Source organism: Hibiscus syriacus, unplaced genomic scaffold (assembly GCF_006381635.1).
Source record: "Hibiscus syriacus cultivar Baekdansim isolate YM2019G1 unplaced genomic scaffold, ASM638163v2 tig00116973_pilon, whole genome shotgun sequence".
Taxonomy (NCBI): Eukaryota; Viridiplantae; Streptophyta; class Magnoliopsida; order Malvales; family Malvaceae; genus Hibiscus; species Hibiscus syriacus.
The window spans coordinates 549567-563256 of record NW_024063497.1 but is presented as its reverse complement, the minus strand read 5'-3'; the positions used below and the strand labels follow the sequence as shown (position 1 = coordinate 563256).

The 13690-nt window shown below is 34.6% G+C and overlaps 1 non-coding gene and 3 pseudogenes across 1 annotated transcript; 3 read left to right on the top strand and 1 right to left on the bottom strand.

Moving 5' to 3' along the window:
* Positions 1-853: 853 nt before the first annotated feature.
* On the top strand, positions 854-3237 carry LOC120192228 (annotated as a pseudogene).
* Positions 3238-5425: 2188 nt separating this feature from the next.
* Positions 5426-5499, top strand: TRNAR-UCG. Its single transcript has one exon. It is a non-coding gene; the product is annotated as a tRNA-Arg (tRNA).
* A 1196-nt stretch (positions 5500-6695) lies between these two features.
* On the top strand, positions 6696-7426 carry LOC120192226 (annotated as a pseudogene).
* A 4334-nt stretch (positions 7427-11760) lies between these two features.
* LOC120192211 lies at positions 11761-13004 on the bottom strand (annotated as a pseudogene).
* Between the last annotated feature and the right edge of the window lie 686 nt (positions 13005-13690).

Sequence of the window (13690 nt, the reverse complement as noted above, 5' to 3'; positions counted from 1 at the left end):
TTCATCTTCAATTTCCACAGTGAGAAATTTCTCCCATTGAATTTTTCAATATCAAATTTCGTGTCAAGCTTCTATTACGGATAGCTCCCACTATTCATATCGTGAATAGTTCTCTGGAACCTTCAAGAATGGGTAATACCTTCTTACTTTTTTATGTTGGAGGATCCACCTTTGTGGCAACCGCAAAGACAATAAGCATATATTACACACTCTAATCTAGCTCGGATACCAATTGTTGCGGAAGACGGCTATCAGATAGAGCAAAATTGCAACTGATAATTTGAGAAAATAAAATTGAAGATAAAAGAGATACAAAATTTACGTGGAAAACCCTAAAATATTTAGGGTAAAACCACGGGCCACGTAGAAGAATTTCACTATGAGAAATAGGAATTACAACCTCTCTCGATCAACCAAGGAGAAAAACAATGATAATTCTCTCTAGATAAAAAGGAGAAAACACTCTCAAGAAACTCTCTAAAATCTCTCTAGTATTGGAAGAAAGCTAGAATGCTTTGGGATGATTTGAAGCTAATGAGCGGGTATTTATAGTTGAAAACTAAGGACTAATTTGTAAATATCCTAAAGTTAATGACTAAATTATGATTTAGCCATTGTCCAAAAAACAACAAAACAGCTCATTTTTTTCGGTGTATTTAATGCACCTTTCGGTGCTTAGTCAACATTTTTAACTAGAAAAGGGTGTCCCGAGGGCCCCTTATTGCCTTCGGCAATGTTTTAGCTCGGTACATCTTTGATATAGTCTCATTTCTGAGATTTAGAACAAGCTGCATATGTATCAAAGTCATTTTGGTCTTGTGACATGAATTTGCTTTGAATTGGTTTGGCAGGTATGTATGTTGCAGTGGGAAATGAACCTTTCCTTCAAACATACAATGGCACCTGTCTACAATACACATTACCAGCTCTCAAAAACTACAGGGAGCGCTTGATGATCCGGGATTAAATGTCAGTACAAAACCACGGTTACTTTCAATGCCGCATCTATAACTCCCCTGAGTCCAATCCGGTTCTGTCTGCAGGTGACTTTTGGCCTGAGGTCAAGGACCTCACGATTGAATACTCCAGTTCCTGTATTTACATGATGCGCCTTTCACTGTCAATATCTACCCTTACCTCAGATTTGCGGAAACGATTACTTCCCCGTGGAATTTGCTTTTTTTTCGACAAATTAAGCAAGCCTCTCAGAGATGGTGATAAAGTTTATAAAAATGCATTTGATGCTAACCTTGATACTCGTTTATGCTTTGAGTAAGCTGGATTCCCTGACGTGAGGTCATAGTTGGAGAGGTTGGTTGGCCGACCGATGGTGACAAACAATACCAAAATGCAAAGAGGTTTAACCAAGGATTAATCAAGCATGCTTTGAGTGGAGATGAAACCCAGCCCGGAAAGGAAAGATCGAGTTTATCTATTCAGCCTCATCGATGAAATGCTAAAAGCATTGAACCTAGAGGGTTTGTGAGATATTGGGAGAATTTTCGAGTTCGATGGAAAGCTGAAATATCAGCTCGATTTAACCAGTTTAGAACTCAAAAAGGGCTAGCTCCGGTTGAAGATGTGAAGTACCAACTCAAAAGATGGTGCATTTCTTGATCTGAAAGCGACTGATTTGGATGAGTTGCCTGAAAGTGCTAGCTATGATTGCAGTTTATCGGATTGTACTACTATGGGTTATGGTTCTTCATGCAATCACTTATCTGCCAAAGGAAATGTTTCGTATGCTTTCAACATGTACTATCAAGTGAATAACTGGCACATTTGGGACAGTGATTTCTCCGGTTTGGCTATTGTCACCGACGCTAATCCCATCGGGGGGGTTGCCAGTTCCCGGTCATGATAGCTTTGCTCATTCTTCCTTGTTGTTTCACAACTATGACAGTCTTTTGGATGTTTTACTGAGAATTATTGAGGATCTGTTGTACTATTTTCACTTTGATATGAAAGATCTTATGCAAAATTAATTTCCATGGCAGAAACACACATCTAAATTTATCATGTCGTACAATGAACATTACTTAAACTGCTGGTTCTCCCCTATGAAGAGCCGTATAAAGTTCTTGGCATGCCATCAGTGATAGCTCAGGTGACCCTTTTCGCTTGTGGTCATATGTGATGGCATTAGTTGTAAAAAGATAGAGTATAAAATAATGTTGGTGAGTCACCGCGGTGTAAGTAATCTGAAACTGCAATATACTTGGTTGTTTTGATGGAGTTGAAGGTATGTCACAACTCCAAAGCAAACAAATTCCCCGAGATGTCAATTCGATCTCTCCTTTCTCTTTGCTTCAATCCATTTTCTGTTCGTTCCTTTTCATTTTCCTTTTAATTTCAAATCCATAAAATTAACTGATAATTAACAGAAAGAATTTCAAGCTCAAAACAGCACACACCAAGAGCCGGGTCTCGTTTTCTCCGATGCCAATTGGTTTGAAAAGACGAAGCGAACTGGCCGGAGTGGAAGAATTGGTAAATACGGTTAGAAGCTGGGGGCTAATCAGTCTGTCTAACCGTACCCACCTCGCTCCACGTGTGGGAGTCTGGTACTTCCTCCGCCTTAACAATGCTCCTCTCTCCACACTCTCCAGTACCTAGACTCTGTGACGACCCGACCCTTGCCTCGACCGACCTTCTTCATCCATGAAGCACCATAGTCAGCTAACCTCCTCCCCAGGAAGAGCCTGAGTACCTTTCCCGTTACATCGTCATCAAGCACTCGTGGCGCGGACGCTACAAGGGAATTCTTTGCATATCAAATGTCGCTATTTTTACGCTCGATACGTCAACTTTGTCAGTAACGAATTCGTACGATGTCTCTACTGACTTTGAAGCTGCCTCGCCGATCATAGGCAGGGATGAGAATTCTATTGAGTTCAATTTGAACGTGAGGACTGATGGAAAAGGGAAATTTAAGGCGATAAAGTTTTCGTCACAGTATCGGGCGATCGAAAAATGGAATGAATCAGAAGCATCCATTGGCAGGGTGCTTGCTATTGAGGTTAGATTGCAGTCATTCTCGGTGAACATTCACCTTTGTCCGACCGAGTATACCATCATTGCTATTGATATCTCAGTCTATATTTTTTCGAGAAAAATAAATTGAATCTGCATTCGGATTCTTTCTTTGAAGTGCTTGAGTTATCTGGGGTTACATATTAATTTTTCATTTTGATCTAGGTTTTGCATGCATTGCAGCAGAAGGGGCTCATGTATTAAAGTGCGTGAAATATTGGATGCTCTGATGTAAGTCCTCACACATGGTTTCTGTAAATTCAATTATCGTGAACCTCTTAGACCGAAATTATCGACAGCTCCAATGTGTTCCTCGTATTGTTCTCCTACCTGAATTTTCATGTACTTGTTCCATCTTAAGCGGTTATCATGTGTGTTTTGTATGTTTGGAGTGCTTCCAGAGACCAGAAACACGACCTTTTCCTTCCTAACAATGCACAATCCGCTGCAGCTGGAGTTGCGGGTCTAATTTAGAATTCGTCATCCAGACTCGTTTACGCCCTCACAGCTCCGCCTCAAAACGCACAGGCAAGAATACCTAGTTCAACAGTATCTGATTCAAACGGAAACCAGGATCAGCTCATAAAGCAGGAATTATACATGAACAGTGACACATTTGTATAGCTCGGTGTACAGTCTCATATTTTTTTTAATGTCTTTTTTTCTTACCCAGCGTCAGCCAAGGTGGTAATTGCAATTTTCCCAGTGAAAAAAAATGATCTTTATGTTCTACATATATATGGTAAAAGAGAAGAAAGCATGTCGCTGACTTTTTGTAAAGAAAAGGAAAATTCAGGATGTGCTTGTAAATTGAAAATGTTGTCTGTTGTTGTCCGATACAATTAAATAGTTGAGGTTATTTTGTGCGAATTCATGGAAAGGAAGATATTGATATTATTATAATCATTATGGTTAATACTGCGTGCATTTTTTTGTTTATAATTGATTCAATAAGTTGACGCACATCATTAGATATAAAATTTAACGAATTTAGTTTTAAATTCTTTTGTGATATAATATTATCTCATTGTTTTTTTTTTTTGTTAAAACAAATGTTTAATATTTCATTCTGTTTTTTTATGTCACCCGTTAAAAAAATATTCAATGAACACACAATATTCATTCATCTTTTTTCTTTTCTGTTGGCCTCCCGGTTTCAAGGCTTTGACTTGACTAATTCAAATAGATCCGCGTCGTACACATAATTTTAGTGGGTGAGTATTTCAACAATGTTTTTTATTTTGTATATACAGAACTCAAAATCAATATCTTGCTTAAATGATATCAAGTTGCATACCACTTAAACCAACCCCAGTTAACATTCATCCGTCTTCTTGATTTCTCCTTTTCGGTAAAAAAAAAAGGAGGGAATTTTTCTTTTTTGAGAAATTGAATAATCTTAAATTTCAAATACTTTAAATTTTGGGAATCTATTTATTTTATGTGCATCAAAAAGCTAACAATCTAATATGAGATTGAGATTATATTTGAGAAAAAATGTCTTACACTTTTTTTTACAAAGAGAAGTAAAATGTAAGCAGAAATCAATTGATTGCAAAGCCTCTAGGAAATGTTGTTACACTATAAAAAAGGCCTAATTGCATTGTAAAAAACAAAGTAAAAAAAAAAACAAACCTTATTATGGTATGTACGAATGTGTGAGTTAAAATGTATCAAATTCTATCATAAAAGAAAGTAAAGAAAAATCATGTTATGATCTATATAAATGTGCGAGTAAAAACATACCCAATTCTATAATAGAAAGAAAGTAAAAGATCTTGTTATGATCTTTTTGAATGTATGGATTAAAACATACCAATTCTATAGTAAGAAGAACGTAAAAATTTGTTATGGTTTTTATGATTTGTGTTATATGTAAATCCTTCTTAATTCTCGTACTGTGTTTGCGTTCAGCATGGACGGAACCATGTAATACTTCAAATTTTTTATCAAATGACACTTTAGGTTTCTATTACTTTAAATATTGATCAAACTAAGCTGTGCTCCTCAAAATTTTTGTCAAACTAAGCTTTGCCCCCTTCAATTTTAGATTTAAATCTTATTAAGTACTTGTTCTTTTGAAGTTAAACAAGTTAGCCCCTCCCCACGTTTAGTGATATTATGGTCATGGGCATTACTCTCTCTATCTTGACATTGAACGAGGAGTCAATCAGGATATTGTGGCTGTAAGATTCTACTACATTTCAAGAAATTATAGAGGTTGGTGTTAATTAAGTATAAGATATCTACCCAGTGTTCTTGCACTCTTCACTGTTTGCTTTATTTGTGATATCGCACTTTACTCGACTTCTGAAGCATTATAACCAAAATACAAGAGCGTAGCCTATGATTACTTCAAGTATTAAACAAATTCCCTACTTTGTTTGAACATGACCGCATAGAGCAGTGAATTAGCGCGTCTGACTTCGGATCAGAAGGTCGTGGGTTCGACTCCCACTGTTGTCGGTCTTTAAAGTTCTTCAAATATAGTCTTTGCTTCGTCGGGTAGTCGGATTCAGCTTTGTAACTTTGCTAAGATCAATCAAAACCCATAAATTGTTTTGAAGTTAAAATCAATCAACTGTAACCTAGGCGGTCCGACATGCTCATTGACCCGTTTGATATAGGGAGGATTGTTCAGGATGGTCTTGTTTTCCGTCAGAACTTCTCAATTAGGTCTTATGAGAAAGGTGCAGATCGTACAACATCCATAGAGCCACTGATGAATCATTTACAGGTTCTCTTTGGTTATTGGTTAGAATGTTTGAACAAAGAATATTAGGAACTAAAATTTATATGTATTGGTTTTCATGTAGATATATTACATGAACTTGATTTTTAACTAATACATCTTCCTTTTTGGCAGGAAACAGCAATTAATCATTGTAAAAGTGCTGGACTGCTAGGAGATGGTTATGGTGCAACACCTGGGATGTGCAGGAAGAAACTTAATATGGGTAGTCACTCATGCAATTGTGGTTGATCGTATCCTACTTGGTAAGACATGGTTTTTTGCTCATGTCTGCTCCTATAGTTACAAAACAATTCATAATAACCCACCTATGCTTTATCAATGTGGTCATGGTTTATATGTATCATCATGTTAGCGTGCTGATACAGTGCATAACTTGACGTTGCTAAGGCATGCATTTCAGATCGAATTCCACGAATTGATATTAATGAACTTTGGGCTTATATATCCGTCTTGCAGGGGTGATGTTGTTCAAGTAGACTTGGGTCAGTGCATCCGGAAAGAATGGCATGCTAAGGGATTGGCTTGTCAGAAATAGTAAAACCGGTGAAATTTTAACAAGAGCCACAAGGTTGGGCATTGTTTATGATCTTCTGACACCGTTATCAAAGGATCTCATTCAATCAAACTATTTCATGATATAGTAGATGTTTGCGACAAAATCCCAGATTAATGAATTGATACTTTATGACCAAAAGAACTTTCTTTCAGTTTATGACACAAGTATTTTAATGTTTTTAATAGATAATCAATTGATAATTTGATTGTCCACGCAACAGAATGACTGTTATTGTTCTCTGTGTACTTATACGTTACTGAATGGTGTTTCTAGAGTGATTGATCGGTGTTCAATTTGTTTTGATTTTGGTTTTTGTCATCTGCAGTTGTGGGGTGATGATGAATAAAATAAATGACTAGAAGGCTATCTAAAATCCCAGAAGAAGTCCGAGGAGAAATAGAACCTCATTTTATGGACTGTGGTCCATTCGTGGCTGAGGACAGCCGGAAATTAGTGAAACTCGATAACAGCACAGCCGAATATGTTCGCAAGGGTTTAACTGTAACCACCCGCTACCCCTTCTATTTCTTCAGAATAGTTGTGGCTGTAATTGCCTTTCTATTCATTTTTTTGCACTTGTTTAAATTATTTTCTTAATTTTCAGCCCCTTTGGAGTGACTTGGATGTGAACCAGCATGTTAACAATGTGGTACGTTGGTTGGATCCCTGAGGTATACCTCTGCTCGGTACCCGGTGCTTGGAATTGAATATACAGATATTTTATCATGATTTTTCCCGATTAAGTCATTTAAATGTTTTCTTTATTTTAAGTTGCATGAAACTTAAGTTCAATGTAATTAGGGTTGCAGAGTACTCCATTGCCGATCGTGGAGAACTATGAGCTTTGTTCCATGACACTGGAGTACATGAGGGAATGTGGGAGGGACAGCGTGATGCAGTCGCTAACTGCAGTCTCGGATGCCGGTGTGGATGACACGGTAAACGTGGGTGAAATCGAGTGCCAGAACTTGCTCCGACTCGAGGAAGGGTCCGAGATTGTGAGAGGGAGAACTCAGTGGAGGCCAAAGAATGCTGAAAGATTCAGTAAAATGGGCCGGATTCCGGCACAAAGTGCATAGAAACAAATCCCAAGCTGTGAGTTGTGTCATTGGAACTGTGGATGCTGTGTAGAATCTATCTTCTGTTCTTTGAATCCATATAAGATTATATATATGGTATTAGCTTGTAAGCTTTACAAGCTTTCTGTAATTAGCTCTGTTTTATTCTTTCATTCTCACACTTGGGCTACTTTAGGTTTAATCACTCTTTTGAATTTGAGAGAGGAGGATATGTGTATTTTTGGTATTCCACTCATTGTCTTCTAAACCCTTTCTTTCAAATCGAGTTTAGTTCACATAACCTAATTTCATAATTATAAAAATTTCGAATTTTAATAAATATTCTCTTACATTCTGACTTTTAATAATTATTTTTTTTAAAAATTATTATGTTAAATATATTATTGATAAATTAAATATATTAAAATCTATAAATAAAATATCAACAGTAAAAAAAAAATTGAGACAAAAGAGTATATATATTTATAATACACATATTTTTTATCTTTATTTTTTTAAGAAATAAAGCTAGTCGTATAATGGGTATAAGCTAATTCAAATATAAATCAATGTTATTAGGCCTAGGTAGTATATTAGCACATGGAACATTTTACTATATATCACATGGAATTGGATACGATGTATTGTAAATTATAATAATAAAAATTATTTTTTTAACTCGATTGATTTGTTGTCTTTTTTTTATTGATTTATTATTTTTGTTATTCTTTTCTTCTATTAGTTCATATAATTTTTTCGTGAGCTTATTTTTTAAGTCGTGTAGTATGTGTTTTTGTTATTTTGAAAAATTAATGTTTCATCCGTTTTGATTTCTTTTAAATTTAGAATTGATCTTAAATTCATTTTGTTATTCTTTTGATCTCAGTTATTTTGTTGTTGTTGGATTACCTTTATTTTTATTTTTTATTTTAAATTTGGTGAAGCTATCCTCTTTTTTTTTAATATAAATTAAAATAATGAACGTGCTATTTTATAATGCCCAATCTCATGTTCTTTGTTTGTACATTGGATAAACATGCATATGTCATGTTATTTTTTATCTCAATACAAATTGTTAGTTTTATTAAAAATTAATCAGAATTATAATAAATATTTATAATCATAATCATAAATTATATATATAATTAAGATATTTTCTTATAATCATTAAGATAGAAACTAGTCACTTAAGATTATACAAGGTAATTTTATTAAAAAAATAATCATAATTATAATAAATATTTACAATCATAATCGTAAACTAAACATATAATTAAGATATTTTTCTATAATCATTAACTTAAAAAAACTAGCCCTTAAGATTATACAAAGACCATATAAAAGGTTAAAAGAATCCAACCAAAATACTCGAACAAAAATATATAAAGATATATTTGACTGCATCGACAAATGAACCACAAAAGGGGATAAAAACTAGTGAGAAATCATCGACATATCACATATCACATATCAGTTTAAACTAATGAGAAATCATCCACAAAAGGGGATAAAAACTATTAATATTGTTGTATTTTTCATCAACATTCCTTACGATTCTTTAACAAGATTAATAGTTATCAAGTTCAAAAGGTGGAAGTTGACGGGGTTCATGTAATGTTTAAGCTGAAGAATGAAGGGAATGTTCAAGCTGAAAATAAAAACAAAATATATTTAATAAATTAAGATAAAAATAAAAATATTTAATAAGTTCAAACAAAAAATAAATATAATTTTAAAATTTACGATATATAACATATTATTAATTTTGAGTAAAGCATTTACATACTAAGATACAATATATATACCATTTGTTGTCCAAAATATATCATTCTTTTACTTAAAACCCTAAATTAGTTAGAGATTAAAGCTTAGGGTTTATAGGTTATGGGTTTAGGGTTTAGGGTTATTAATTTAGGGTTTTAAGTTAGGAGTAGAGTATAGAATGATGCAATTAAACAACTTTGAGACCTAAATTAATGCAAAAATATGATAAAAGTGAAAATGATAAATTGAGTGTATTACATATACAAAAGTTACCATTCTACCTTTAATTTATTTATACATATGCACATGAAAAAAGGTTCAACCCTCGCTACCATGAAACTCCATTTCACTACTCACGTACCTATTGTATCCATCACTCACTCTTGTCATTGAACCCATTTGATTACGTAATTGATAATTAATTCTCACAAGATTCTTTGTGTTTATTCCCATATGATAATATTAATCATCTTTTTAGCTACTACATAAAATATAAAATAAAAACTTTCTCAGCAATCAACATGATGCAAATGATTTTGTAAAATAATTATAAAAAATATGTGATAATATTTTTAAAGATAAACTACTTATTTAGTCATCCAATTATATATTTATTTTTATTTTGATCACTCAAATTTTTTAAAATTATGCATAATGTTATGTTGCATTTCTATTTTAGTCATCCATCGTTAGGTTTTACTGTTTAGTTAACATAAATGATGATGTGATATGATATGATAATAATTTTAGTCTCTAAAATTTCAATTCTATTAAATAGTGTTAATTCAAAATTCATTAAATCATCAATACAAAAAAATGCTATTAATTTGGTCTAATATAAAATTGCGAAAACTTATATTGTATTAAGTTTTAGGGACTTAAAATGTTATTATATCATAAACATCATCATTTAGTTAAGTCAAGAATCAAACCTAATGATAGTGATCAAACAGAAACAAAATGTAATGTTATGTAAGATTTTGGAAATAAATTTGGTGACTAGAACCGAAACGTGAGAATAAGTGACTGAATAGATAATTTACCCCTATTTTTAATAATTTTAATTTATAATAATGTGATTTCATAATAAAGTAGTTCGGGAGTTGATATAGAATCTTTTAAACTTTGGGGATCAATTTAGAATGGGGTCATAGTTTAGGACATATTATGCAATGTAAACTCCACAATTTATAATATTTTTAACATGTCAATAGACATGACATGCAAAGGCCGTCTAACTCAGTCGGTAGAGTGCGTGGGTTTGAGTCCCAGGTGGGCGATGTTTTTTACTAATTTGCCTTTTGCTTTCCCCTTTCAGTGCAACTGCTACTGGCACCTGCAATTCTCTTTGCAAGTATTTTGGACTCTACAAGAGCTGTGATAGCCTTATAGGGTTAAGTTAGCAAACAACCACAGCAAATTAGTAACACATTACCTCAATCCCTAACCCAATTGTTTTTCATTGTCTTCCATCTTAACAGCTCTGTTTATTATTCTTGGCCTAACTGCATGATTCGTTGGTTTATTGGTCGTTTTGGGTCAAATTATTTAGCTAAACTTAAGTGCTTGGTGATGACATTTCCGTGTTGGTATTTTCATCCTTATTGTATAGTTCATAGTTGTCTTGTTAGTTGAAAATTTGCTATGGAAACTGCTGCTAGTTTCAGACCTGCAGCTGCCAACAAGATTCTTCCTGTAAAACCACCAGCTGCATGACGGTTGCCCATAGTTTGGTGATTCATTAGGACTCAAAGTTGCATGATTTTCATTCACTCAATGCGATGTTACTTCATGTAAAGCATTAACTAAGCTCAAATGACGATTATTAACACAAGAAATAAAAAATAAAAAAGCAATTTCCGAATTTTCAGCTACGAATCGTTTGATAACTTCCATCAAAGCTTTGGATGGTTCAGAGTTTGGATTAATAGTAAAGAACCCATGTTGTTGTCCTTCAAATTCAAAATACTCTTATCTTTCAACCTCTCAACAAATCAATTCCACCAACCTCCACAAGAACAGGGTCTAGAGACAAGTGTTCAAGACTTCAACTGACCGGTCCGAACGTGTTTATCAGCGGGTGATCAGTCGTGTCTCCGATTGGCACAGATAACCTCCAAAACCTGTCGATGAGCTCCAAATTAAGGAAGGCGTCTTTTGGACCCTCAGCTTCCGACGTGGTTAGCACTGTCCCGCCAAAGAAAGGCGCTAAAAGCACGTAACCTCGGACCAGAACAGGGGCCAAATCATGTGAACCAGCCCCTATCTGGACTGCTAAGTTATGAGCGATGTGAACCAGCCCTTATCTGGAGATTTCATTCGAGTTATTATAGTTGATTAATTTTTCTATTTGGTTCATTAAATATTAAACTACTAACATTAAGTCTACTCCAGTAAAGAATGTTTTGTCATTTTGATTGTGCTTCGAGATAAAGATTTCCATATTGTTTGACTGTTTTCCCAGTATGTTGATTACATCAAATATGAAGTTCATGACGTGCATGGGACAAGTCTACTCCAGTAAAGAATGTTACAAGTCTGAGAAGATGTAAAGAATGTTACGTCGAATATGGATATACATTTCTCAGACTTGTAACATTCGAGTAGATTTGTCTAAACTGCAGAAACAGAATGAAGGGTTCAGAAAATGAACACACAGGCAATCGAAGTCAGCAGTGTGGTCAGTAGTATCGAGACGAGGTCGACGGCATTGTTATCGAGATAGTTGAGGCCTGAAATCTTCCTCACCGTTGGCCCAGGTTTTCCAACAACCTGCAAAGAGATTAAACAAAAAATCATGGTGCTGCAGGGAGATTGTTTTCCATTTTGATGGCCTCTGCTTGGGCATTGCATGGTAAGTACCTTGTTTTGGACGGTACAGAAGCCACTGAATTGAAGGGTTGCTCCCAGCAGAGAATCTATGATACTTCCGAAAAGTCCGGCCACGCAGAAAGGGGTATAACCAATAGCTGCTTCATGGCCTTTCCATCTGAACAGCTTCTGGTGAGAATTTGGACGACAACTAATGTTAAACCGACGGTAGTCCCTGCAGACAATGCTGATAGGAGTCCTATTTCCGTCACATCTCCGTTTGTGCCCCTTTGAACATACTGATCATAGACTGTTACATTACATAACAATATCTAAATAAACCAGATTTGGGAAGAAGGAATACCAACCTTAGAAGTGGTGATCAACCTCAACCGGGCAATGCTTGGAATCCCCATCTCCGAGGACCAACTATCACCATTGAAGCAAGAGTAATGACCGATTAAACCGCCTATTAATGCCGTGACAAGAGTCGACTCTTTCGAGTCAAGGCACTTGTCCTCCCATCCAGTCAGGTTCCCAATAGCCACACACAGAACTGCTGCAACGCCACCATTGAACAAAACTTGTATCCTGGAAATGAAGAAATTGGGGAATTGCAAGTTCGATTGAATATATCAATCATCATATTGAAGTTCAATTGTTCAAATCATTGTTCCTGGAATTAGCTCATTTAAAGAGAGTTGTGAATGTACCAGTTTATTTGTCCACCTTCCTTAAAAGCGGAGTCAAATCTGGAAAGCTTCGACGAAGTAATGAGGAAGACCAGCAACATTGCACCGAACCTGAAATTCCAGTTTCTTGACGACTTTCTTGGAAGCCAAACAATATAAAGAAGAAGAAAATAAAAAGAAATTATGGACCTGTATCCGGTAGGGAGGTGAATAGTCAAGACGGGAAATAGGGCTAGAGCTCCGGACAAATCAAGATACTTCATTCGGTAGTACCTAACCGAGATAAAGGACGGGTATGAAAAAGCGAGCAATGGCTCGATTAGACTTCTCCCCATCTTCTTTCTTGGTTCAATCTTCGCTTAAAACAAACCGTTTTTATAGTTGGTGTCAGTTGGGAAAATGTTGAAAGATTGTAGATATAGTTATAACGGTTTGTTTATTGTTTCATATTCATTCATGTTGTATATGATATTTTGATAAAATATCAATTTAGTCCCCTCTTTCTCTACAATTAAAAAGCTCGTCGATTTCCCTTCTTTATGACAAATTTTATAGTTATAGCCATAAAAAAAACGATGACGCGGAGCAGTAACAGGTCCATTGTTTATTCTTATGGCAAATTTGTCAATTGACCTGTTACTGCTCCGTTTCCCTTCTTCGAATGAGCTTTCAACTATGTATCCCATCAATGTCAATTGATTACTTGGAATACGATCAAAACCCTCAGAAGGTCTAAATTGGACTTGGAATTTGAATTAGTTATCGTCGGGACTAATTGATATTTTATCTAAAATTTATATGTTAAATTAAAATTAAATCATTTTTATTAACGTGGGTTAACTTTTCAATAATTAATAATTTATCAATAACATAAATGACTGAAATATAATTTAGTCCATTTTTTTCTTATCATGTGTAATATACATATAATTTTCGCATTATAATTGTTGTATATATATTATAAAAAGATAGTTATAATTAAATATTTACATATATTTGTGTACAATACATAATTTTAAAT